The 28,000-nt window shown below is 39.6% G+C and overlaps 1 protein-coding gene across 3 annotated transcripts in view; it reads right to left on the bottom strand.

The window, feature by feature from the left end:
* Nucleotides 1-28,000, bottom strand: part of LOC136866436 (cytokine receptor) — a 105,905-nt gene that overhangs the window by 61,966 nt on the left and 15,939 nt on the right. The window contains exon 1 of one of the 3 annotated variants that reach the window (XM_067143375.2): nt 12,463-12,550. The exons of the other annotated variants lie outside the window; for them this stretch is intronic. The gene's annotated coding sequence lies outside the window, so the exon portion shown is untranslated. Of the gene's footprint in view, nt 1-12,462; nt 12,551-28,000 lie in introns of those variants that run through there. 3 annotated transcript variants of the gene reach the window in all.

The following is a 28,000-nucleotide window of genomic DNA, read 5'->3' on the forward strand; positions in this document are numbered from 1 at the left end:
TGCGCCTTCAAATTCTGCGTGACCGGCATAGTACCGCGGTTCAAGCCAGAAGTAGGCTTGAACAGGTACGAGGTGTGAATGTCAGTGAAGGGACAGTGAGGAGGAGGTTACGTGTTGCTCAACTCTACTCCAAAAGACCTGCTAATGGCCCAAGTCTTACGCGTCAGCATCGACAATAACGCTTACGTTTCACGAGAGATTATCGGGATTGGGTTGATGAACAGTGGGGAACAGTTCTCTTCACGGATGAATCTCGGTTTAGCCTCAGATCCCCAGACTGACCAGAAAGGGTGTGCAGGAGACGTGGAGAAAGGTATTCCAAATGCAACATTTCTTCACGGATGCCTTTCAATGGCGGTTCTGTAATGGTGGAGGGAGGCATCTCCTTGGCTGCTCGAACAGAAGTCATATTCGTGGAAGGCGGGTCACTTACGGCCCGTCGCTACATTGAAGAAATCCTCGAAGAACATGTTGTTCCTTTTGAACCTTTCATTGGTGACGATTTCGTGCTAATGCAGGACAATGTGCGCCCTCATGTTGCAAGATGTGTCCTTCAGTACCTCGAGGAAGTAGGGATCCAACTGATGCAATGGCCTGCGTGCAGTCCGGATAACCCGACTGAGCATCTATGGGACGTTTGGGAAGAAAAGTGCGTAGTAATTATCGAGAGACTATGCAGGAGCTGCGGGAAGGTCTTCAAGAAAAATTGGAGAACATTGCGGCACTCATCAGGAGCATTGCCTTAAAGGATGGAAGCTGTGATTCGTACCAGAGGTGGCAACACACCTTTCTGAAAGTGTATGTTATAGTGCAGAGATGCAGTGCAATAAAAACCGTAACGTTTGAGTGAAAGGAAATTAACATTAACTGCCCTTATACAATATTACGATTTTGATACACACAAGGGTGATTTTAGCAATTTCTGTATCCTTGTGAATAATTTACAGTAAAATCTCATTTCTCTCAATGAAAATTGTTCAGGATATCAAATCAGTAGTGTGTTAAATGGCAGTGTTAACAACATAAGTTAGTTATTGATTTTAATAAAATAAATCACTATCTTTGAAAATTCTGAAATGTTGCGTGTTTTTTTTTCTTTTTTGTTCGGCAGTGTATGAACATTTCTATGTAAATCCAATACCAACAGAGTTATTTGGAATGTTTGTTCCGTGCTGCCTGTAAACACCTAGTATACTAGGGGATGTTGAAACATTTACCTAAGAAGTATCCCTGATTTGGTACTTTCTAAATATAAGCTTTCGTTGAAATATCTCCAATAGATTTCATGTCTCGCACACACATCGGCATGTAATGTTTCGTGCATTGGTCTTCTAACACCAGAAACGTGTTTAAACGCCAAACGCGGAATTTGTATACATACACAAACTGTTAATTAACAAATAAGGGGTAATCAAATGAAAACCGAACACCCGCCATAATACACATTCCACTCGAAAGGCGGCAATGCTGTTGCTACGTATCGATACGGCCATCGCTGTTGTAGGAGAACTGCATAGTGACAACTCACAGGTGCACGCAGATGTTCGATTATGTCTTTGCTGGTGCACGGACTGTTTCAGTGTGTTCAGTAGCGTATACGAGTCCAACACTCGGCCACCTGGATTCCTCGCTGCACACCCTCATTTCTGCACAACTTGTAAGCAAAGAGAATGCTTGTAAGGAGCGGTAAGGAGTCTCGATTTCAGGGATAGCCTTGTTAGCGCTAAAGGTGTGGTTTGTATGTGCCATCTGTCGGTTCAGTATTCAACTAAACTATTGGAATGGCTGCAATAGCCGGTAAAATATACCATATATCGATACATTAATGCACAATTGTGCCAAGTCCAATTTTTTGTGATTTTGACATATTGGTACTGTAGGAAACCTTGTGGGAAGCTGCTTCAAGTGCACTCAAATTCCTTGTGCAAATCTATGGCAAAAACTGTATAAATTCGAAAAATTAAAAAATGCCATCTCCACGCGTGCTTTGTTTGTAAGAGCACAGAAATTCCAAGTCCAAGCGACTTCAATTCTTTGAGATTTCTAGTGCGCATTTGACTGTGTTGTTTTGTTCTTGTTATTTAAGTCACTGTAAGAATGTGTGTTTAGATCTATTTTCAAACAATTTGAACTACCGTTAGCAATTTTTATTCCCAAAAAGGACCAGTGCTCTAAGTGTAAAAAGGCAGAACGCACTAAAACCACTACAACCAATCAGGACTATAAATATAGACATCACTCATAAACTTGAAATTCGGAAATGAAAGATGAAGACACTAAAAGTGCAGTTGATAACCCAAAATTAGTATGTGCAAGTTTTGATCTTCAGGCCATACTTCAAATCCCTTTCGCAGGTCATTGCCAAATGTATTATAAAAGGAAGCTCTCTCTTTATAATTTCACAGTGTATGACTCATTGAAAAATGGAACTTTCTTTTTGTGGGATGAGACCAACGGAAAAAAGGCAGTGCTGAAATTGGGAGCTGACTACTTACTTACATAGCACATCTAATTCCAGAAGTTGAGCATCTTATCCTGTATGCAGACACGTGTGGTGGACAGAACAGCAACCAAAACATGGTATCTGCTCTACTATACGCTATGAACACGAGGTTACACCCCAATCTGAAAACGCTGGACCTAAAATTTATGGAAAGTGGCCACAGTTACCTAGAGGCCGATTCCATTCATGCCACAATTGAAAGGGTGAGAAAACATAAAAGCATTTATACTCCTCATGAGTACAAAATTATCATGGAAATGTCCAGAAAGAAACCACACCCTTACATTGTACACCAACGGAACTACAGCAGCGTTTACGATTTAGATTCATTGACAAAATGCATAATACACAACAGAAAAAAAGATGCCAAGCACGAACATATCAATCGGTTACACAAAGTGGTTTCGCTTTACACAAGGTACCAGCTTGGTTAAGTTAAGTATTCTGTGAAGGATGAATTCCGTGAGATGCAGGTCAATCCTAAGAGCATTAAATGGGATGGAATCACTCTTCAAACAAAATACAGACAGTTGCTACCTTTATCACTTCAAAAAAAAAAAAAGAGAGAGAGAGATTTGTTGACCATGTTAAAAACTGGAGTCATCCCAGCTGAATACAAGGAGTTTTACAATAGTTTGCCTTCGGCAAAGGGAGTTCATCGCGAAGCTGTTGGGGCAGCCGTAGGAATGGATGAGGAAAATGAAGAGGACTTAGAAGACACCAAATACACTTTGGATTGAAAATCGGTGCAAAATTCAATTTCTCTTGCTGCGATGCATGAAAATAGCACCTGTATTCACCTTATGCAAAAATGGTTCCATAACACAGTTGTTTCTAATATAGGAGAAGTTTAATAATAATAATAATAATAATAATAATAATAATAATAATAATAATAATAATAATAATGCTATTTGCTTTATGTCCCACTAACTACTTTTAATTACGGTTTTCGGAGACGCCAAAGTGCCGGAATTTTGTCCCACAGGAGTTCTTTTTACGTGTCAGTAAATCTACCGACACGAGGCTGACGTATTTGAGCACCTTCAAATACCACCGGACTGAGCCAGGAGAAGTTAGATTTTGTTTTGATTTTACTGAAAAAAAAATTCAATTGAGTAATAATCCTACGTTCCATAATGTATGTATTCTTAAATTTAGATGAATAAATGTATCTTCTATTGAATTTGTGAACTGGTTTATAATTTTACAAGAAAAGACAGTAATTTATATATTATATATTATATTATACTAGCTGATGTACCCGTGCTTCGCTACGGGATTCTCAGAAAGACTGACTTTGTGGTTTTCCTAACTGAATTTAACATAGGTCATTACAAAAACGTCAGTAGGAATGTAGCGATTGAAAGCAATGTGATCATATAAAATACTCGATCAAATGAAAAACCGCACACTTTCTCACTTTCAACGAACAGTACTACGGTGCCGATCTAAGAGTCCAAAGTTCCAGAGCTGGAATAACCAGGTCGCAGACTGCCGTGAACACTCCTCTGTCATTATTCCGTTAAATATGCACACTACTCATTCCAATCAGTGCCTCAGAGTAGGGATTGAATAGCTCGAATACTATGATGAACCAGTGTGTTACGTACCAGATATATCAAAAAATGTATGAACCAGAGGAATGGCATGCTAAAAAAGAAAGTTATCTTACTACCCAGCTACTTCCCGCCAATATACAGGCAGGCTGTTACAGTCGGTACGACCAGGCGAGTTGCCCGTGTGGTTAGGGGCGCGTAGCTGTGAGCTTGCATCCGGGAGATAGTGGATTCGAACTCCACTGTCGGCAGGCCTGAAGATGGTATTCCGTGGTTTCCCATTTTCACATCAGTCACACCAGGCTGTACCTTAAAGCCAAGGCCACTTCCTTCACACCACTATTAATTTCCTATCCCATCGTCGCCATAAGACCTACCTGTGTCGGTGCGACGTCAAGCAAATTTTTAAAAAACCTTGGTAAGCTGCAGTAATCCTATCTATCGGGGATGAGAGGAAACAGAATACAAAAAGCACATCACAACAAACAATGGTCAATGTAATGTTATTGTTGATAAAGTTTATGAGCTGTCTATATTGCAGGCCTTCACATTAGTTTTCTTTCGACTCTGTGATATTAGGGTGTCTTACAAAATTATTGATATCATAGACTGTAGTTCCTTATTCTCAGACTTTACAGTACATACAGATTTTCACTAAATTCTGTTTACCCATTTTCTCGTGACTCGGCGCTCACATGGACCTAGTAACAAAAATCCAAATTCATGAATATCTCTGATTATATGCGGTACGGTAACAATGTATAAGACATAAGTGATCGGAAATTTAATAACTTCTTACATAACTACTACTAACTTACGACATAACTAAAGTTATGTTAGTTATGTAGTATTTATCGATACGACCACTAACAACATAGGTAGGTAAGGGTTATTCTGCCCGAAGGCAGGTCCGAACCTCCCCAGAGGTGTTCCTGAGCCGGAGTTTACGTGCGGTAGGGTGGCCAGTTCCTTTCCGCTCTTCCATTCCCCTACCCCCCACCAACAGCGCGTGGCAACCCATCCAACTCCTGACCACGCCCAATGCTGCTTAAATTTGGAGATCTCACGGGATCCGGTGTTTCAACACGGGTACGGCCGTTGGCACTAATAACATAAATAACTTATTTATTGAGAATTACATTTCAGGCCTTCCCCTAAACTATCATTTCACTCAGCGTGATTAAAATAATTTATAGCCTAGATTGTAGCGGTTCATCACCCGACTTTACATTCCGATTTTCATTAAATTCTCTTGAGCCGTTTTCTCGTGATGCGTGCACATACATACATACATACATACAGACAGACAGAAATTACGGAAAAGTAAAAAAATGCATTTTCTTGTTACTGTGGACATGACCGATACAGAAATACCATTCTTTTCAAATTCTGAGCAATGTACAGACAAAACTCTTATTTTATATATATATATTATATACTGTAATCCCACTTCAATACGGAACCAATTGTGCCATGTCCTGACATCAGCACAAATAATCACATTTAGAAAGAATGTATGCAAATTTCTAACAGACTGATTAGAAAAAAACTTCTGAGAGATTATTATACCTAAAAAGTCAGCACCACCAAAGAATAATACATAATTTGATATCGAAACACGAGTTTGAAACTTTGTTTTTGCATTTCCCACAATTTAAGAAATCTGGACTTGGCACGTATGTGCTTTAAGGTATCGATATGTATTATGTTATCCAGTCCAACTGTAAGAATACCATTAATATAATGACCCTATTTACATTATTTTCTCCTCTGCCGTATTACCATATATATTTTACCGAACTCGTACGCTCATGTTCATCGATAGTACTGATTATATAGGCTACTTGCTGAACGTATTTCTAATTATTATGAAAGGTGATGTCAATACAATTTGAGGTTAGGTATATACATAATTCCTAACTTCCTAATGATGTTGACAGGAAGGCAATATCCATGTAAAATCCAACCGCGGTGTAAAAATCTGTTGGAAGTAAATTTTAAAAAATAGTATATGCTACATATAGCATACTTGAATAATATTTTATATTGATTTAAAGGTGGCGTCCGCGGTATGTTCGATCTCTAACCTAAGTTTCGCCCAGTGGGTACCGAAAGTTTTACCGATTGATATATACATGAATTCACTTTGGAAACTCTTAGTCTGTTCTGGCAGGATGTTACGCAACGCTACGTAAAAATTAAAATCATCGACCCTTGCCGCTAAACACAAGTAGAACACGGTAAAAATCAAAGAGAATGGGTAGGTAAAAATCCAAATTCGCTAGGTAGCAACAGAAATTCCAATCGCCGGCTATTACCGCCATTCTAATAGTTTAGTTGAATGCTGACAGATGGCACATACAAAACACACCTTCAGCGCTCACACCGCTATTACTGAAATCGAGACTTCTTACCACTCCTTACAAGCATTCTCTTTGCTTACAAGTTGTACAGAAAAGAGGGTGTGAAGCGAGGAATCCAAGTAGCCGAGTATTGGACTCGTATACGCTACTCGCTACTGTGTGTTCGTCCAGCTGTAGAAATGGAGGCAAGCAAACAAGAGCAGAGAAGTATGGTTCGTTTTATGGTGGCTGAGGGTGCTGGAGTACGCGAAACTCATTGTCACATGCCTGCTGTGTATGGTGAACACTGCATGTCCATGACGAGTGTGCACGAGTGGCATAGGAGATTCCGAGAAGAGCGCACATCACTGCAAGAAGATGCGCGTCCAGGACAGCCCCATCCAGCCATTACTCCTGATGTGATATGGCGGACTGATGGTCTTATCCGAGAAAACAGACAACTCACGGAGGAAGAAATTCGTGTTCAGGTCGGCGTTAGCTATGGCTCCGTGCATAAAATTATCAAAGGTCATTTGCATTTCCGCAAACATTTGCGCGCAGTGGGTTCCGCATCAACTGACGGAAAGACAAAAACTGACAGAATGACGTCATGTCTGAGCCATCTGCAGCGGTACCACGAGGAAGAGTATACGTTCCTGTCCCTTATCGTCACAGGTGACGAAACGTGGTGCCCCCATTTCGAGCCCGAGAGCAAACGGCAAAGCCAACAATGGAAACATCACAATTCTCCCCCACGATAGAAATCCAAAGCTGTTCACACAAGTTTCGGTATAGTCATGATGACTTCCTCCTTTAATTGCAGGGGCCCTCTGCTTGTCGACTTCCTCGAGCGTGGAACCGCAACGCTATGAAGACACTTTGCAGAAACTTCGACGCGCCATAAAGTCAAAACGACCTAGAATGCTGTCCTACGGAGTCATCCTGTTGCATTATAATATAATCTGGCCTCCATACTTTCAGTCTGGCGAAGGCTGCGCTTCAGCGATTTGGTTAGAAAACACTTCAACATCCTCCGTACAGCCCGGATCTTTCTCCTTGTGATCTTCAGATTTTTGGCGATCTGAAGAAAGACAATCGTGGATGTCGGTTCCATTCGGACGAGGAAGTGCAAGAGTAGGTACGGTTGTGGATCCGTCGGCGACTTACCTCGTTCTACAAAACTGGAATTAATCATCTCGTCTCTCAGAGGGATACATGCATGAACGCTTTTGGCAATTACCTTTGAATACAACCATTCCATGTCACGTTGTTGCGGATGTTCGGTGTCCATTTGACTGCCACTTATACAATCTGCATTACGTCGCACCGACACAAATAGGTCTTATGGCGACGATGGGACAGGAGAGGGAATGCGTCGACCGTGAATTAGGGTACAGCCCCAGTATCTGCCTGGTGTAAAAATGGGGAAAACACGGAAAACCATTTTCAGGGCAGGCGACAATGGGGTTCAATCCGCTATCTCCCGAATAAAGTTGACAGGTACGTGACTCCCTCGGTTTAACCGTTATAGAGATGGCGGGGCCAAAAATTGTTCAGATCTTTTCTTTCAATATTGTGGCCATTATAGTTGATAGCGACACTGTCAGTTCATTCTTAACTTATTACACTCCGCCGTCCTTTTGCAGGAGGAGACGAATCCGAAAATTCCACATTTTTACGGTCTATGCACCATCTTTTTCGTCTCTCGGAGAGACACTAAAGAATATATAACAATGTTTCAGAACATAACTAGTCGAGCTTTAAATTCACTTCAAAATTCACAATTGCAAAATGGGACAAGATCAACGCCAATTCTGATGCAAATGGGGACAAGTGCAAGCACCAAACACCTCGGCTGAAAACAGGAACACGTCCTTAGATAGGCCGATACCTTCTTACACTCGTACGTGAGGATACAAAATGGGACAAGTTCTTTCTAGGCTCCGTTTACTTGGTTAAAGCGAACTTTATCTTCTTTTGGAACAGGTAAAGTTCACATTTTCATGTTCGCTGTGGTGATATAGACCTAATTATGACTCTTTATCCATTCTGCAGTTCTGAGCACTAAATCAGGCAGGACTATCGCAGGATGATGCCAATGCCAGGATACGACTTTACCTCTATCAGGGCTCTTTAAATGCCAAACAACTGAAAACACCTCTATTTTACACTTGCCTTGAAAATGAACACAATAAGAGCTCAAATGAAATAGATTTAGGGTTATTTCACTGCTTAAACAAGATCGACTGGCAACATGTACAAGGCTGAACTTTTCTGTGACGGATGGGGTGACCGAAACAAAAACCAAATTGTTTAAGGAATGTTAAATGACTTGACACCAACGCTGTTTTTAATATTTTAAAAAGTTGAATGTACCCCATTGTTGGCCACCCATTATTATCGCCAGATTAGGTTTTTGGTTGGCTAGAAAAAAAATTATATGAATAAGTCCACCGTATTGAATTTAGACGACCACTTGCAAACTTAAAGAACTTACGGCACCGTCATGAAAACTCTCGTCTGAAGGAGGATATTGTCCTGTCTACGATTGGAAAACAGCTGTCAAAACAGTTACAAAATCTCCGGCTTCGTACCATTTTAATTTTTCTCCCTCCAAAAAGTTTTAACTGATGAAACTAAAAGATTAGCTACTGCCCTCGTCCGAGATGAAGTACATTATTTCCTTGATGTTGACATCACCAAATGTTTAATGAAGCGTGGCATGTTATTCACTTCCCTTCAGTCGACGAAAGTTAATAGCAAAGTGGCTGTCAAACTGGCTACAAAATGATTTTGCAGATTTATTTACTGTACATTTTGGAGAAACCTGGCGCCGCCGCTTGATCTGCATTATTTGATACCCGTGGAAGAACCATGGAACAATGCAGTACATGATCCACTTTATGATTCTGATGAATTTAATGAGAATGATCCTAGTGGAATTCTTTAAATCTCCAGACACCTTGCTATGAATAGGCGTTCCACTAGTGTTTAAGCATGAATGTTTTTTTAATACTTAAAATTTTGTGTATGACAATGGACCAATTACGGTCGCTTTCTTAGCAATTAAATAGTATTTCGGAACAGTTAATAGTGGTGTATGCGGGAATAAAGAGTGTTTATCAACAGAATAATTCGATTTCTTTACATTTTTGCATTTAAGTGTCATAAATGTAGTTTATTTTCTATATTCTAATAAAATTAGGTAAAAAATATAATTTGTATTTATGTTAAGTGTTCTATTTCTTCGGCTGCAACGGAGACAAGTGCCGTATTATTTTTGTTTTTTCGATAAAAGTATTAATCCACTATTTACGAATTACATTACCTGAATGTATCTACCCTGAAGATGTATTTCGTAAGAACCGATATGAAGATCCCAAATTCATCAGCCAGATTTTTTTTAGCGTTTTGCCAACGTTGTTTTGAACGAAATGCCCCCATTTGCAAATGGACGACAGCTTAACCTTTCATACAGAGATTAAACTTAACACAAAGGTCTAAGTGCAAAGATTTTATTCTTCAAAAGTTCGTCCCATGCTACAATATCAGAATAAAACGTAATACTGTAGTACAATGATCAACGATTTAAAGATGAGAGGTATAGAAGTAAATGTGGCCACAGCACTAGTTGTATAAAGAGGATTTTGGCGACGTTTAGTAAATTCAGAGAGGCTTGCAAACTGAATGCTGAAAGGCATAACGGTGCGTAATGATAATGTACAGTATGTATGTAAAAATCCCTACTGGCCGGGCTGAGTGGCTCAGACGGTTGAGGCGCTGGCCTTCTGACCCCAACTTGGCAGGTTCGATCCTGGCTCAGTCCGGTGGTATCTGAAGGTGCTCAAATACGACAGCCTGGTATCGGTAGATTCACTGGCACGTAAAAGAACTCCTGGGGACTAAATTTCGGCACCACAGCATCTCCGAAAACCGTACAAGTAGTTAGTAGGACGTAAAGCCAATAACTTTATTATTAAAAATCCCTACAACTTGAAAACATTCTGCAATCAAACATTCCATATGTAGGTTTCTTAATATAGCTGTGATACATATACCATACAAATTTTGTTACATTTGGCAGAATATTATTAGATAAAAATTGGATTTAAATTTAAAATTACAATTAGCAGGAAAATTAAAGCTAAGTTCTGGTGACATTTTCTCCCTGATCCATTACGTAAAAGTCACCAGAACTGTACGTTTTTCCTTCCTTTTCTTTCTTGGCAGCTTCTGCACGAATATTAGCAACCCTAGAAGCTTGTCACTTCTTCTTCTTCTCCGAAGAACGGCGGACACTTTGTTTCACACTACGACGATCCCTCTGTTTACTCTGGAAGCTTGTCACTTCTTCTTTTTCTCCTTCTCCGAAGAACGGCGGACACTTTGTTTCACTCTACGACGATCCCTCTGTTTACTCACGAGTCCCTTCCCTTCGCACATCGGGTTCCTATCTGGAGTTTTGGCAACGTCAGTACTATATTGTCCTTGGTTGACCAATGAAATTGCTTCTGATACAGCCATTACAAATTTCTTCCTAGAAACAATGATTTATTTTGGACATTTTGACCAGATAACACTGTGGAAATTTTCATCAGCATTTTGTGTCTTCGCAGCACCGCACCTTGCTAAAATGGATTCTGATGCCAGTCTCCTGTACACAGGCACAATTTTCAACACATCCATATTCAGTGGAGTGTGAATTTCTGACTTATGCAAAACAAAGCATTATTACAGTGATAAATTGTTTGAATTCAGTGGAATAACTTCGTGACAAGAAAAAATAAATTCAATCCTTTCAATTTCAGTCATTGAAAAAATTTCACCAAAATGACCAAAATATCGATTTTTATCTCCGGAGCGTCGCCTTAATATATAGCTTATAACAGAATGACTGTGTCTGTCTGTCCGTCAGTCTATTCCTTACACAAATACATACCTTTCCACCAATCTGAACCAAATTGTGTATACTTACATTTTAGGATCCTTCGGGTAACTCCATCTACAAGAAAATTTAACAGCCCTCTCCATTCATTGGATGTAGGCCCTTTGGCAAATTAATATGCGCTAATACAGGCGAAATATCAAATTTGTCGTAAAAGGACAAGACGGAGCTCATGTTAAGCCTCACGACGCGAAGAACAAAACTCGGTCAGGCTCTACGGGCCCCGAAAATATTTCTAAATCTACAAAAGAGTTCATGAACTATCAATCGACGTCACAATTAAGAAAACTTTAAAAAATAGCTTCAAACAGGTAATACAAATCCTAAAAGTAAAAGATGTGAAAAAGAAAACGACCAAAATGCCCGGCATTGAACATGTATGTGTGTACAGTATCTTTCAGAATAGCCCTAACCTAAACTTCGAACAAATACAAATTACTATCTCTACACGATTCTGGAGGGATAAGACACCACTAACAATCCCAGGGGAGGGAAAGACATACAAGAATAATCGAAAACGACCAAAATTAGCGTCGAATCCATATTTTCCTACGTCAGATGTATTATGACACTGGATGTCGTTTAAGTACCAGTTCAGCTGGATAGGCATGGTGAGAAGTGATAATGAAGAAAATATCCAAACTGACTGAGATTAGTTTCATAAGAGAAACAACTCACTACAAAATAGTTCTTGAAATATCAGTCATTGTCGCAATAAAGAAATCTATAAACATTCACTTCACACATAATTAACAGTTAATAAAATACCTAAAGCTAAGCAATCAATAAAATGCCCGCGCAGTGTAGGTAGCTAGTATAATAATAAATTCATCACAGATCGCAAAAATCCAGAATATTCAAGAGGCGTTACGAAAAATGGCTCGACCAGCGGAAGTTTAACAGGACTTTGAAATCAAATATAGCAATAAGAGTCAATTTTTGTTGTCAAAGCCCACATGTACTTTCAAAGCTTAACTGAATTAACTATTGAAAACCGTGGGGAATAGACAGCACTGTAGGCTACGTTTCTAAAAATGTTAAGACAGCACACATACCAGCAGAAAATAGTGTTTCTAGTTTTGTAGATTATCACCTAGGTAAAATAATGCTTACCCTACGTTACAACTGAATGCAGATTTAAATGAACTTCTCTATGAACACTTTGACCGGGTTTCGCACAAGACCTGGCCACATGCTGCCCAGAACAGCCTGGACACCCCAGATGCGCGCATCAACGGCTGATTTCAGCAATATGGCTCATAAACTTGATAACCCACGAACTCTTTCACAGAAATTGAATTTAATGCGTATGCGGGGTTTTAGGAAAACTGTATATATTTAGAAACTAACTTATGAGCAATGTCATGTCAGGGTCTTAAAAACAGATAGGACTGATTAATAGAAAGTTTTATCTTTGTTATGATACTCTTATCAATGCATGGGTAAAAGTGCGCAACAGCCGTTGTGAAATGAGATAGACCAGCAGATATTCCTAAAGAATGGGTCAAATGATGTATGGTTGAAATCTCTTATGCAATGTGTAGGCCTATTAAAATTGCAACTACAAGTATATAAAGGTCATAGTACAAACACAATTGGTTCTCTACCTTTCTCATTTTCCAGAACAATGAATGGAACTTACTCTCCTCACTCATCTTCGTAAATGAGCTCGTAAAGTCTTGCTTCTCGACAGGATTGAAGTGTGCCGTCCCAGCACTATCTGCACATTTTAATAAATCCTATTTATTGACTGAAACAATACAAAAGTAGGAAATACAGTATATGGTAAAAGCTTTGGGCACATGCCGATCCTACAATATTCAACTTATTCACTTATGTCGGTATGGTTCATCTTTAGCCGAATGAGCACCCTTGCAGTTCCATAAGTCGTGATAACGTTTGTGGAACATAGGCTGGCATTGCTTCCCTTTAATTTTTCCAGCACTTGTTTTTATTTCCCTTGTATATGTTCCTATTCTCACTCATAGCCATATAGTGCACTGTTCAATATTTTATATCTAAATTATGCAAGGACGCAGTATTTTTGCACCTTAATTCATTCATCTAGTAGTATCTAAGAGCATCTAAAAGTTTTGTTTGCTAATGGCTTTACGTCGCACCGACACAGATAGGTCTTATGGCGACGATGGCATAGAAAAGGCCTAGGAGTTGGAAGGCAGCGGCCGTGACCTTAATTAAGGTGAAAATGGGAAGCCACGGAAAAACATCTTCAGGGCTGCCGACAGTGGGATTCGAACCCACTATCTCCCGGATGCAAGCTCACAGCCGCGTGCCCCTAACCGCACGGCCAACATGCCCGGTGCATCTAAAAGTAAACTGACAACAACCAGCTTCATTACCCGAACCAACGGCAACCAGACACCAGTCGGAACCAAATCCACAACCTTCGAATTTCACGTCCAATACTCTCCCGACTGAGCTATGGAGACCACGGTCATTCTTGTTCTGTTGGCAGACACCTAAGTCACAGGCAAGATAGGGGATGACAATGTTATCTTGGAAACTATATGCCACCGCATAATCATAACCAGTCACAAAATTCATCCTTAACCCTCAAAGAGTCGCGCGGGGTGTTGACAACACCCCACGTTCTTTTTGTAGACAAAATCTTGCAATCGACTTCGTTTAGCGTGCTGTAATCCCTTATACCTCTCAAATTGACCTTCACCATGAAGTGCTGAGCGAGTGCTTATAATAGAATTGCTGTGAACGGCGTTAGCGCTCTTTCTTCACACGTGGGGTGTCGCCATACCCCCACGCGACCACTATCGTAACATTTCCGGCTCAGTATTCAGTTCTCGCTTTAGTGGTAAAAGTCTCATTTTCTGTGAAAATGTGTAGCTATGAACGACAGGAGGCTAGAATACGCAAAGTTTTAGAAGAAGATGAAAGCTATGAAGATTTCGGTAAGTCAGATCCAGAAGAAAGCGACAATTGTGAGGAACTTTTCCAAGGCAATGACACAGAGACTGATAGTGAAGTAGATAATGATGGACAAAGTGATAATGATTCAGTTCACCATGAAGGAGGAAATCATTACTTGGGTGAAGATAAACAGACTAAGTGAAAGAGAGATCCCCCTCCAAGGAACGTTAGGACGCGTCAACAAAACATAGTATTACATCTCCCTGGTGTCAAGACCCACGCTGAAAGTGTTAAGTCAGTGCTCGGGTATTTTTCGCTACTCGTGGATGATGTGCGTAAACCTGGAAGAAAATTAGTGAATTTCACAATGCATAAAAGCATCTATACTAAAAGCCTGCCGAAAACGATTCGGGGGAAAAAGCGGAAAAACTAACTGGTGCTGATGACCCCAGTAAGTCTACCAACATCCTAGAATGAGCTCCGATAAAATCACGGTGCACAGTATGCCCCAGAAACAAAGATATAAAGACTAAATCGTACTGTGATCGCTTCTGTAGAAACATGAAGAATATGTGTGAAAAAACATTACCAAGATTCAGATGAACCACAAAGTGATCCAGACCAAGTTTCTGACCTTGTGTTATGTTGAATGTATTCTTACATGTCTTTACTTCAATCTGACAACAGAAACATTGAGTATTATTCAAAAATATACATGCATTAATTTGTTTTGTACTGAAATGCAGAAATTTATTTAAAATGTCAATATTTTCGTATGCTTCGATTTTTGTAGATGAATATTGCGCATTTCATGATTTTCATATGCTAGTCTCGTTTGTAAATCTATATTACACATAATAAAATACATTTTTGGAGAAAAATGTCTTTAGGTACTTGTATTGTGAAATGATAGTTGGGGTGTTGTCAACACCCCGCGCGACTACTAACGTTTCAGATGAGTGAGCGACTCCTTGAGGGTAAAGCCCAAATTTTTTAGTCACCTTCATAATGCAATTCAAACATTATGCACAACACACTGCCTTGAGAGCCATTTAATTCCTATTCTATTTCACCACACATAATTAAAAATAAACTTATTCTAAAGGTTGGAATTAAAATCTCTACTACATTCTCTGTGTTAGTGAATGTTGATAGTTTGATCTTTTTGTGCATGCTGCAGTGAATGAAGCGAGCTTGAGGACTGCTATACTTCATACAGCACCGCCATGCTGAGAACTCTCACACATTCACCCAACCAAGCTCGTAAGTTATTATGAAATTGTCAAATATCAAGATGCAAGCAGTCAGTAGTTCACATAAGAAAATTTCTTCAACAAGAGTTTCTCCACCTTCAAATCTAACTAGTCATATTAAGATATTACATACACCTTATGGGTTCCTAATTTACTTTCTCTTCACCAAAATATTTCCACAAGTTTTCTTACTGAATAACCTGCATTAGTGTTGGAAGTTTTTACATGCAAGATTTCATACATCCACTGGACACAAAGTTCCCAAAATGAACTTCATTGTATTATTGCAACTGATGACCTTAGTTCCTCTACCTGGCCTCTGATCAATGTATTGTAGTTACCATGAAGGAACTGTTAAGTTGTGCATGAATACATTTGCTGCCTTGATAATTTTCATGGAATCTCACGCTGATGTTTTTATTTGTAGTGTCTGTCCATTGTCTTTCCTCAGAAGTTCATGCTAACTTAGAGCGACCAATTTCCAAAATTAAAAAAGGTACACTAATTAGAGTTGATTTGAATCAATATTTTATCTTAACACTCATTATTACAAGTTGTTTATATGTCATTGAGCAACAAGTGTCCAGTTTTATTTAAAATAATAAATCCTCCACTATTTACAATTACTAGGCTATAATACCTAACTTACGTAAGTACAGTGGCATGGATGCTTGGTGATCCTTATATACAGCAAAAAGCAAAACAAACGAGAAATAACTATTACACACCTTTACTTACATATTTACTTAGCAACCAACTGCTTATTTATTTATTTATTTACACCAGCTGAATGGAGTAGAGATTATTGCCCTAATGGCTGGTGATCGTGGCACAATACCTGCCATGTTCACGGAATTCTGGAAGAAATCAAGCTGCCTATGAACAGCATTGAAAGCATAGTCACCACCACCATATGTGATCTATAAACATCCTGACATCTCATTTTTTCGGACCTCTGTAATTAACAAATCATATTACCGTTATGCAGTATTTCTATAAAAAAATTCCTGATGTGCTATACTTTGTCCACTGTGGCAACCCATAGTTGCAGGAAGTTGTTGAATCGTTCAATAAATACACAGTTCAAAAAATTCGTGGAACATGTTTTGTAACGTCTGGTATGTGAGCGTTAATTTGGTAGATGGGGTTCCAATGATCGTACAGCATACCGTAAGACCTTAGCTACTCAGGGTATGTCAAATCGAAGTTATACTCCATTTGTAGGCGTAGCCATGCGTTAAACTGTCAGGTGAACCTCAAAGCAAAGTGAATAGCGGCGCGTCCGTTTATCGTTGTGAGGTACACAACTATTACGGTCATTTGAGCACGTTAACGAGGTTCAAGTCGCATAGGCCGTCACTTTGATCCAGGAAGGATGGACTTTTCGTCGTGTTGCCGTGGATCTCAATGTCCCCCCGTCAGTTATTCACCGCTTGTGGAATCGTTACAAGACAGGCCAGTTCACAAGGAGGGTTGGACAAGGTCGTGGACGCATGACAACCCCACCATCTGACCATCTGTGTGTTGTGGTGTCGTTCAGCAACTGCCAGAGAACAGCAACAAGACCTCAAGAGGGTCACTGGAGTCACGGTGTCCGACCAGACAGTAAGGAACAGGTTAAGAGAAGTGTCCTTACGATCCACACGGCCTGTTCGAGTGCCCCGATTAATGCAGCAACATCGCGCAGCTCTCCTTTTGTTTGTCCGTACCCACGTCAACAGGCAACTTCGCCAATGGAGACCTGTGTTGTTCACAGACGAGTGCAGATTTCCCCTGACACAGCGTGATGGACATCAACGTGCATGGAGACGCTGTGGTGAGCAGTACATGCCAAATGTTGTCCAGGAAGGCAACCTATTCGAACAAGGTTCTGTGATGCTGTAGGGTGGCATCAGTATTGATGGCCGTACGGATCTTGTTGTCCGTGGTAATCTTACCGCTGCAGGGTACATCGAGCAGATACTGCTGCAGCATGTGTCGGTTGCTGCATACGGTGTTGGCCCTGAATTCGTACCCCTGCACGACAATGCCAGGGTTCATGTAGCGCGCATCACCAGAGCTGTCTTGCAAGAACAGGACGTTCAAGAGATGGAATGGCCAGTAGTGAGTCCCGAACTTAAGCCCATCAAGCATGTGTGGGGTAGGCTTGACAGAAGTGTTCGTGGGGGTCCTGTTCCACTACAGACTCTCCAAGACCTCGAAGAGGCTCTCGTTGAAGAATGGGACCTGATACTGCAAGTGATAAGTCTGTTCAGTAGATGTTTGAGGAGGTGGGTGGATTTGCATACCACATTCAAGTTGCTCAGTGTCTAACAGAAAGGGATGAGCGAGTTCAATTTCAGAACTGCAGACAAGTGCTGTCCATGAAGTACAAGGATCTAGATTTCTTCTACAAAATAGGGTTTTCAGATGAAAGCCACATTTACCTCGATGGCTATGTTGACTGACAAACAACTCGTCTCTTTTTCGTTTTGAACAACCTGATGTTATACAGAAATCGCTACCCAGTGCATGGGTTATGATTCGCTATGCCATGTCCACTCATGGAATATCGGGTCCCTATTTTGCTAAGAATGCTGCACAGAATCCAAAAACAGCAGACCAGATAGTCTACAAAGACCTCCTTATTATCCGATTTGTGTAACTGCTCAGTGTTTTGCTACGCCAGAAACTTACCCCTTCAACCAAAATGGATGCAGAAAGATGGAGCTACAAGTTTGAAGACAGATGACCCACCTATAAAGATTCCAAAATTATGCGAGAAGATAACGTCATTCTTGTGTCCTAACAGCAACCTCTGTTCATCAATATATTTAATAATCTTCATAAACGTTATGAACAATGTGTGGTGCATGATGGTACACATTTTGTACACATACTGTACCAATGCATTTAAATAACATTTCAGTGTAATTTGTTTTGCAGCACATAGCAGGCTATGTCTGTCTGTTAGGTCATCAGCCCAGAGGCTGCTTGGATCCTCAAATAGCACCACCAAAGGCTGTGCAGTCACAGGGAAACTGCAAAAACCAATGGCAGAGCCCAAATGAGGCGTACTAGGCAAAATGAGGAGTGAGGTAGTTTGCCACTGCTTTCTTCACTGAACCAGAAGGTGCCACTGCAGCACAACTGATCCTATGAGCAACACGTTTCATAACACTCAGACACTAGTTGTGCCCCAAATGTCATTACTCAGCACCACCCATACCCCAGCAGCTTCCATATTGTCACAACCATGGATGAGACTGGGACTTCGGTGGAAGCTACACTTTGCTCTGGCCTGTGCCAAGAGATGGATACAAAAATACTGCATGCCTCAAGAAATGGCAACTGGTTTAGTAGGCTATATTACAACTAAATTTACGCTGGATTAGTTCAGTTGTTTAAAGTTGGTTAATCAGATCAAATGTACAATGTGCATCACATTTCTGTGAATTTCCTATAAAAGCGTTGGCCTTTCTTTCAGGAACCTATCATGGAAATCCATGCAAAAGCCATTTTAGAACTCACATTTTGTGATTACTACAGCCTTTAAAATATTAACTCAAAAAGCCTATTTTCAAAAGGCAGATCAAGTGGGGTAAAATTAGAGATTTTTAAAAATAATATAGAGAAACAGGCTAGTATTAAAAAAATTGGGACATTTGGCCTCCTGAGCACATTTTCCTCAGGACAGGAAAAAATGCTGTAAAAAGGAACAATTCTATTAAAAACAGGATATCTTGTCATCCTATGCTAACCACTTACATATTGTACAATAAAACTTGGCACTAAAATGCTTACTGTAAAACAAAAGAAAACAGAAGATGGTGGTTTTTAAGTAAGAGGAGGATCTACAAAACCTATAAAAAGTACAAAATATTTCCAGTCATTGAATGTACGTACATTAATAGTTTGCACAGCCACCATAAGGTGGTAGTATATGAGCGGTTTCTAGTCTATGATATATAATTTAGAGAACCTTTACTCCATCATCACTCGTATTATGCACAAAAAAATAGAGACAACAGAGAGTGAAAATAATCAAATTTTAATTTGAATCCTTCGCCACCGCTAGGTATCACTGCAAGCCATCACATGAACCACAGCTGAAAACTGATGCTCTAGAAAGTTTGACTTCAAACAAAAAGTAATGCGGGTGTATGAAGTCGGATGACTCAGGACCATTGGTTTCAATTGATACAACCATGAAGAGTGATCAATATACTCTGTTATGACCAGCTATGAGCTTAATACAGAGCCAATTCTCACAGGACCGGGTGAGTTGGCAATGCAGTTAGGGACACGCGGCTATGAACTTGCAACCAGGAGATAGTGGGTTTGAATCCCACTGTTGGCAACCCTGAAGATGGTTTAACATGGTTTCTCATTTTCACACCAGACAAATACTAGGGCTGTACCTTAATCAAGACCACAGCCACTTTCTTCCCACTTTCCTATCCCCTCGACGCTATGAGATCTGTGCCAGTGCGATGTAAAACAGATTATATGATATAGATGATATAGATGTTGATTCCCGTAGGGAATCTGAAATATTTGTCCCGAATGAGTAAATTTATAATAATAATAATAATAATAATAATAATAATAATAATAATAATTTATAATTTATAATGTCCAATAATTTCAATCTAAGGCAACAAGGCCAAGATGGTTCCAGGAATGCGAAAAAGATCTGAGGCAGATTGGTATTTCAGACCAAGAAATTCATGACAGAAACGCATTCAGAAGATTGGTGAACAACTACCAAGGTTTCCAAATGGCATCAACTTCCAGAAGACGGAAAGGACCTTTGTCTGAAGAGCATAAACAGGCACTCGTCGCTGGGCTCAGAAGATACTGGCAGGAAGTCAAAGCCGGAACAAGAACAAGACCTAGACATGAAGTTGGTTGTTACTACGCAGTCCATAGAGGCTCAACTCGATGTGTATATATATATTTTTTATGTCCAACTAGCAAGATACCCGTGCTTCGCTACGGTATTATACTGAAATTTATAATTGAATGCTTATTGTTTTAGATATAATCCGCCGAAATACGCGTTCTGACTCGTTTTCTGCGAGAATCCGCCAAAATTCGCGATCTGACTCGTTTTCTAATAGATTACGGCAAGTCTCCGTCATTTTTCAACCTTTCTTTCCAGCAATCGATTTCGTACTTCCCGGGCTAGGTCCAGGTATTCCACCCGGTCAGTTGCGTCCCTAAATCGTTGCCATCTTTTCCTATAAGCATTCTTAATATGGATGAAATCCTTCAGGAGATCCGGCGTGGTGTCGTCTTGGGTGCCTTGGCGGTTCTGAACCCTCAGCCGGACTGCATTCTTAGTCATTACCCGACCAGGACCCGTTTCCAGCGCGGTCCGCACATTTGACGACGGTCCAGAACATTATTATTATTATTATTATTATTATTATTATATGTTCTGGACCCAACAGCAAGATGCAAGACATCTACTTGGCGGTAACTTACATCTGCTGCCATTGTCATTGTTGAGAATGTGACCAGCACCATTGTCGCGCGTAGGCAAGTGTGGGGGATTTCCGGCCATACGAATGACATACTTCCGTGCATTATTGACCTATTATAGAGGTAAAACTGGACGGTCAATCTCATTCCTATCGTTTATTTCAAATGTGTTTAAATTTTTATTTATATGCCAGGAGAAGGTACTGTAATCTAAGAACGTTCCCTGAAGGGAAAGATGGCTCTTGAAAACGAACCCAGGAAAGATTAGAAAAGATCGGTTTATGATCAGAATAAGTACATCGAATATCTACAGCCTGTTTCCAGTCATTCGACAGGGTCAGGAATGGAATGAATAAAGACCCCATCTAGCGGCGACAATAGGAATTGTGCCGGCAGCCGAAACCTGTCGCACTCCTCTGGGGCAATGATTAATGGATGACAAATGAAATGAAATTATATTGGACAGTGTTGCTGGAATGAATGATGACAGGGAAAACCGGAGTATCCGGAGAAAAACCTGTCCCACCTCCGTTTTGTCCAGCACGAATGTCACATGGAGAGACCAGGATTTGAACCACGGAACCCAGCTGTGAGAGGCCGCCGCGCTGCCACCTGAGCAACGGAGGCTCCTTATAAATACATTATGAACAGTAAAATCAATTGGTCTCAACTCCTTTTACACCCCACCGCCGTTAAGTTTATTTAACCCCCCCCCCCCCAAACAAAAAAAACTAAAAGGAGACGTGTTTCTTTATGTTTAAAGGAGATTCCAAACACCATTGTTTACGTCTATTACCTTCAGTTTTCAGATTAAAATAATTCACTTTTTTCACTTTCACACTCCTCCTCCCCCCCCCCCCAGCAAGTGAATTTTCCGGCAAAAAATACTTGTTTCTTTAATAGTAAAGGATCTTCTAAATACCATTTATCACGACTGTAACTTCTTCAGTTTTTGATTTATGTGTCCTCATGAAAGGAATTCAACTCCTTTTCACTCACGCCTCCCAAGATGACCCCCCCCCCACAAAATGGGCTTTTCTTTGTCCTTAAAGGAGATCCAAATACCAATTTTCACGTCTGTAGGCCCTAACAACTTCAGTTTTTATTAGATGTAAGTATTCTCATACAATTAAGTCAATTAATTATTCAATTCTTTCACCTCCCCCCCCCCCATCCCTCCCCATTCATTGGATTTTCCGAGAATTTGTGCTTCTTTACTTTTAAAGCAGATTCCAAATATCAAATTTCATGTCTGTGACTTGTTCATTTTTGAGATAACAGTAGCCTAATTAGAAGAATTCAACACCATTTTCAGTCACTTTTACCCCCCCCCCCCTCCACCCAAGTGCTATATCCGAAAACTAAAAATACACGTTTCCTTATTTTTATAGAGATAAAAATACCATTTTTCACTTCTGTCACATGTTAAATTTCTTTAGATATACTGTATAAAATCTCATTTTAAAATTTAACCTCTTTTTAGTTCCCCTTAAGAGGAGTTTCCAAAAACAAATCGCCCATGTTTCTTTACATTTACAGGAGATTCCAAATATCACTTTTTACGTCTGTAACATTCTACGTTTCTCAGATATTCTGTAGATACTGTCTTTCAAAAAATTCACCCAAATATGTCACTCCTGTTTAACCGCCATTAATTGTTTTTTCCAAAAACAAAAAAATACGTGTTTCTTTATTTTTAAAGGAGATCCCATATACAAATTTTCAGTTCTGTAATATCTTCAGATTCTGAGATATATGTATCCTCATTAAAGGCATTCAACCCATTAATCACCCTTTTACACCCCTCCTATTGGGATTTTCCAAAAACAAAAAATACATGTTTCTTTATTTTTAAAGGAGATTCAAAATACCAATTTTCACATCTGTAGACGTTTAAAATTTTAGAATGTAGATACAATCATTTTAAAAATTCACTCCCCTTTTCACTCCCCCCCCCCCCATTATTTGGATTTTCCAAAAACGAAAAATGCCTGTTTCTTTATTATTTTAAAGTAGATCCCAAATATCAATTTTCAGGTCTGTAATATCTTCAGGTTCTGAAATATAATTAGCCTCATTAAAGGCATTCAACACATTTTCACCCTTTTCCACCCTTCCTATTGGGATTTTCCGAAAACAAAAATATACGTGTTTCTTTATTTTTAAAGGAGATTCTAAATACTAATTTTTTACATCTATAAACTTTAAAAGTTTTGTGATATAGATACATTCATTTTTAAAATTCACCCCCTCTCAACCCCCCATTAATTGGATTTTCCAAAAACAAAAAATACGTGATTATTTTTAAAGGAGATCTAAAACACCAACTTTTAGGTCTGTAATATATTCAGTTTCTGAGATATAAGTATCCTCATTAAATGCATTCAACCCATTTTTCACCCCTTTCCACCTTTCCTATTGGGATTTTCCGAAAACAAAAAAAATACGTGTTTCTTTATTTTTAATGAAGATTCTAAATACCAATTTTTACATCTGTAAACTTTCAAAGTTTTGAGATCTATATCTCTGATTTTAAAAATTCACCCCCCTTTTCACACTCCCATTAATTGGATTTTCCAAAAAGGAATTAAAAGGCGAATTAATTGTCCAAATCTATTCACCACGTGAGGGTGCAGAAGAGAATAAATCTGACAAGTTTTATGAAGCACTCAGTAACGTTATAGTCAGGGTCAACAGCAAGGATAGCTTTGTTTTTTAAAGGGGTCTAACATCCAGGTCATCAGCCTTACCAAGGATAGAATAGTGGTAATTGGCAATATCAAGGCCAGAGTTAGAAATAGAATTAGAGGATATGAGAAGGTGATCGATAAATGTGGGAAAGATGTGGAAGCTAATAGGAATGGGAAGCGTTCACTGGACATCTGTGCTTATTTGGGATAATTGAATACTTTAATAATCAAACCACCTCTATCCAAATATTTAAGTAATTGAATAAAATGACTGAATGAGTTTCAAATACCATTCAGTTGTATCGCAGAAAATAATCTAATACGTCATCTATACAGTTTTCCGTTTAAGTGCATCGGATGTATAATCAATTAAAATAAGCGAACAGATGGACTCCTACAAAAAGTAACAATACGCCTTTTTTGTAAGTTCAAACCGACTTTACCCTAGTATGAAACTGGGAGGAGAGTTATTTCAATATTTCAAATGATTAAAGAGTAAAGCCTGCGATTGAATATCTTGGAACTTGAAAACAGAAGAAATTAGTAGTTAGAAGTTAGCATTTCCACGACTAAAGTAAGAAATGTAAGAGAACTGAATGTCAGTTTGGGAATACAACACTGGAACAAGTAGATCATTTCTAGAATGTATTATACCAGAATTGTAGTACAGTAAGTCAGACTGAATCAAGGTGCAGTTGTGATCAACAGTATTCTGTAAGAAGGAAATCAGCTGTCAGAGGAAACTATCTTTACACAGGTCTGGTTTCAGAAATATTTTGCTTTACAGAATGAAAGCTGAGTGGACTTATTTGTCCGTAACAGACGAGAAAGTAGTGAGAATGAGCACTAGTACAAACAGGTGGGAACAATGCCAGGAGAGTATTCAGAATAAGGAGATAAAGACTAAGTTAAATTCAATGAGTTCGTAAACATAAAAACAAGCTTTGGTGGTGGAGTTATGTGAGGTGAATGGAGGAGGATAGGTTACCTAAGAGAATAATGGACTCGGTCATGGAGGGTTAGAGAAGTAAAGGGAGACCAAGACTAGGACGGTTAGACTGTTACAAATAGGAGATTGTGTAGGCATTTAGTAAATTCACAGAGGCTAGAAGACTGAATGCTTAAAGGCATAACAGTTTATAATTAATATGTATATATGTTTCAAACAAAAAGCTGAGTTCCCTGTTTTTACACAACTATCAATCTTGCAACTACAAGCCACGGGGCATCATATTTTTCATGGAGTCTGAATCACAGTTACGAGTAACACCAAGTAAAATAGGATCATACCCAGTCTGTCTTTGAGGGAAGGTAGCAATAAGTCACTGAGCTAGCAAGCTTCCTCAATCAGTCAATTTATCCATCGTTTACTTAACAGGACATATATTTACTAATTTGATTATTACTCAGAAACAGTACATTCAAATGTCTCATTCAACTGTTCAGTAGAATCACTCATTCAGTTGGAACAAGGTCTCCTGTCCAAAAATATTTCGACCATCGTGATGCTGTTGAAAAAATTATCTCAAATCGCAACCACCATTTATTGCTCCTTGTTGGAGATTACAATCTACATCTTATTTGGATAGTAAATGATGATACATTTTCTGCACTTATGTCAGTAGACAACTACACGGTCTAATCCAGTTTAGTTATTGACACATTTTCTTATCATGGTGTGGATTACCGTAGTCACATACTAGTTCGTGAACCATGGGCAACGGCTGAGTGGCCTAGTAAGTGGTCCTGAGAGTCGGAATACCAGCTGCTATGGAATGGGAGTAGGCATCTCGACATATTCTCAACCATCCTTGTGCTCAGGCGGCTAGGACTATACAATCCACCGGTGGTCCATAACCCATTAGAGGAGAGATCCTCACTTGGACTACGTGTAAGTAGGGAAGCATCCTGCTTCATGAAATTACAGAGCTCAGAACATTTTAAGCAAGCCTCGGACCTATGGGAGTAACGGAGTCCCACTCCCATTTGACAGGCGAGGGACTCCTTGGAAACAACTTGGCAAGCGAAATAGAATTATGGCGAACTATCAATATTAATAGGGTTTACGGAAGAAAGAAAGTAGAACTGGCTGAGTCAACAAAGAGGATGCATCTGGATGTGCTAGGAGTAAGTGATATTCGGGTAAGGGGAGATAACGAGGAAGAGATAGGAGATTATAAAGTGTACTTGAAGGGTGTTAGAAAGGGAAGGGCAGAGTATGGGGTAGGGCTGTTTAACAGGAATACCATTGCAAGCAATAAAGTTTCTGTTAGGCACGTAAATGAGCGAATGATGTGGGTAGATTTGGCAATTGGAGGAACTAGGACGAGAACTGTCTCAGTGTATTCACCATGTGAGGGTGTAGATGAGGATGAAGTTGACAAGTTTTATGAGGCACTGCGTGGCATCGTGGTTAGGTCAACAGCAACGATAGAATAGTGCTAATGGGTGATTTCAAGGCAAGAAATGGAAATAGAACTGAAGGATACGAAAGGGTGATTGGTAAATGTGGGGAAGGTATGAGAGCTAATAGAAATGGGAAGCGTTTGCTGGACTTCTGTGCTAGTATGGGTTTAGCAGTTATGAATACATTCGTCAAGCAAAAAGCTATTCACTGCTACACATGGGAGGCTAAGGGTAGCAGATCCATAATAGACTATACCTTGAGCGACTTCGAATTCAGAAATTCTGTTAGGAATGTACAAGTTTTCCGGGGATTTTTCGATTATACAGACCACATACCTGATCTGTAGTGAATTAAGTACCTTTAGGCCTAGGGTTGAGAATGTGTAATATGTCTGCAAACAAATAAAGGTAGAAAAACTCCGGGACGAGGAAATTAGATGGAAGTATATGGATATGATTAGTGAGAAGCTTCGAACAGTAGACAATAAGCAGGTTCAGGATATAGAAAGAGAATGGGTGGCATACAGGGATGCTGTTGTAGAAACAGCAAGGGAATGCCTAGGAACAACTGTTTGTAAACATAGGAAAAGGCGAACATCTTGGTGAAATGATGAAGTGAGAGTAGCTTGTAATGTAAAAAAAAAAGGCTTATCAGAAATGGCTCCAAACAAGGGCTGAGGCAGACAGGGATTTGTATGTAGATGAAAGAAACAGAGCAAAACAAATAGTTGTTGAATCCAAAAAGAAGTCTTGGGAAGATTTTGGTAATAACCTGGAAAAAGTAGGTCAAGCAACAGGGAAACCTTTCTGGACAGCAATAAAGAATCTTAGGAAGGGAGGGAAAAGGAAATGAACAGTGTTTTGAGTAATTCAGGTGAACTCATAATATATCCCAGGGAATCACTGGAGAGGTGGAGGGAATATTTTGAACATCTTCTCAATGTAAAAGGAAATCTTCCTGGTGGAGTTGCGAACAACCAAGCTCATGAGGAGGAGGAAAATGATGTTGGTGAAATTACGCTTGAGGAAGTTGAAAGGATGGTAGATAAACTCCATTGTCATAAAGCAGGAGGAAGAGATGAAATTAGACCTGAAATGGTGAAGTATAGTGGGAAGGCACGGATGAAATGGCTTCATAGAGTAGTAAGATTAGCATGGAGTATTGGAAAGGTACCTTCGGATTTGACAAAAGCAGTAATTGCACCTATCTATAAGCAAGGGAACAGGAAGGATGGCAACAACTATCGAGGTATCTCATTGATTAATGTACCAGGCAAAGTATTCACTGGCATCTTTGAAGGGTGCGATCAGTAGTTGAGAGGAAGTTGGATGAAAACCAGTGTGGTTTCAGACCACAAAGGGGCTATCAGGATCAGATTTTCAACATGCGCCAGGTAACTGAAAAATGCTACGAGAGGAATAGGCAGTTGTGTTTATGTTTCATAGATCTAGAGAAAGCATTTGACAGGGTACAGAGGGAAAAGATGTTCACCATACTGGAGGACTATGGAATTAAAGGTAGATTATTAAAATCAATCAAAGGCATTTATGTTGCCAATTGGGCTTCAGTGAGAATTGATGGTAGAATGAGTTCTTGGTTCAGGGTACTTACAGGGGTTAGACAAGGCTGTAATCTTTCACCTTTGCTGTTCGTAGTTTACATGGATCATCTGCTGAAAGGTATAAAATGGCAGGAAAGGATTCACTTAGGTGGAAATGTAGTAAGCAGTCTAACCTATGCTGACGACTTGGTCTTAATGGCAGATTGTGCTGAAAGCCTGCAGTCAAATATCTTGGAAGTTGAAAATAGGTGCAATGAGTATGGTATGAAAATTAGCCTTTCGTAGACTAAATTGATGTCACTAGGTAAGAAATTCAACAGAACTGAATGTCAGGTTGGATGATGATGCTTGTTGTTTTAAGGGGCCTAACATCTAGGTCATCGGCCCC

This window comes from Anabrus simplex, chromosome 3 (genome assembly GCF_040414725.1).
Source record: "Anabrus simplex isolate iqAnaSimp1 chromosome 3, ASM4041472v1, whole genome shotgun sequence".
Classification (NCBI taxonomy): domain Eukaryota; kingdom Metazoa; phylum Arthropoda; class Insecta; order Orthoptera; family Tettigoniidae; genus Anabrus; species Anabrus simplex.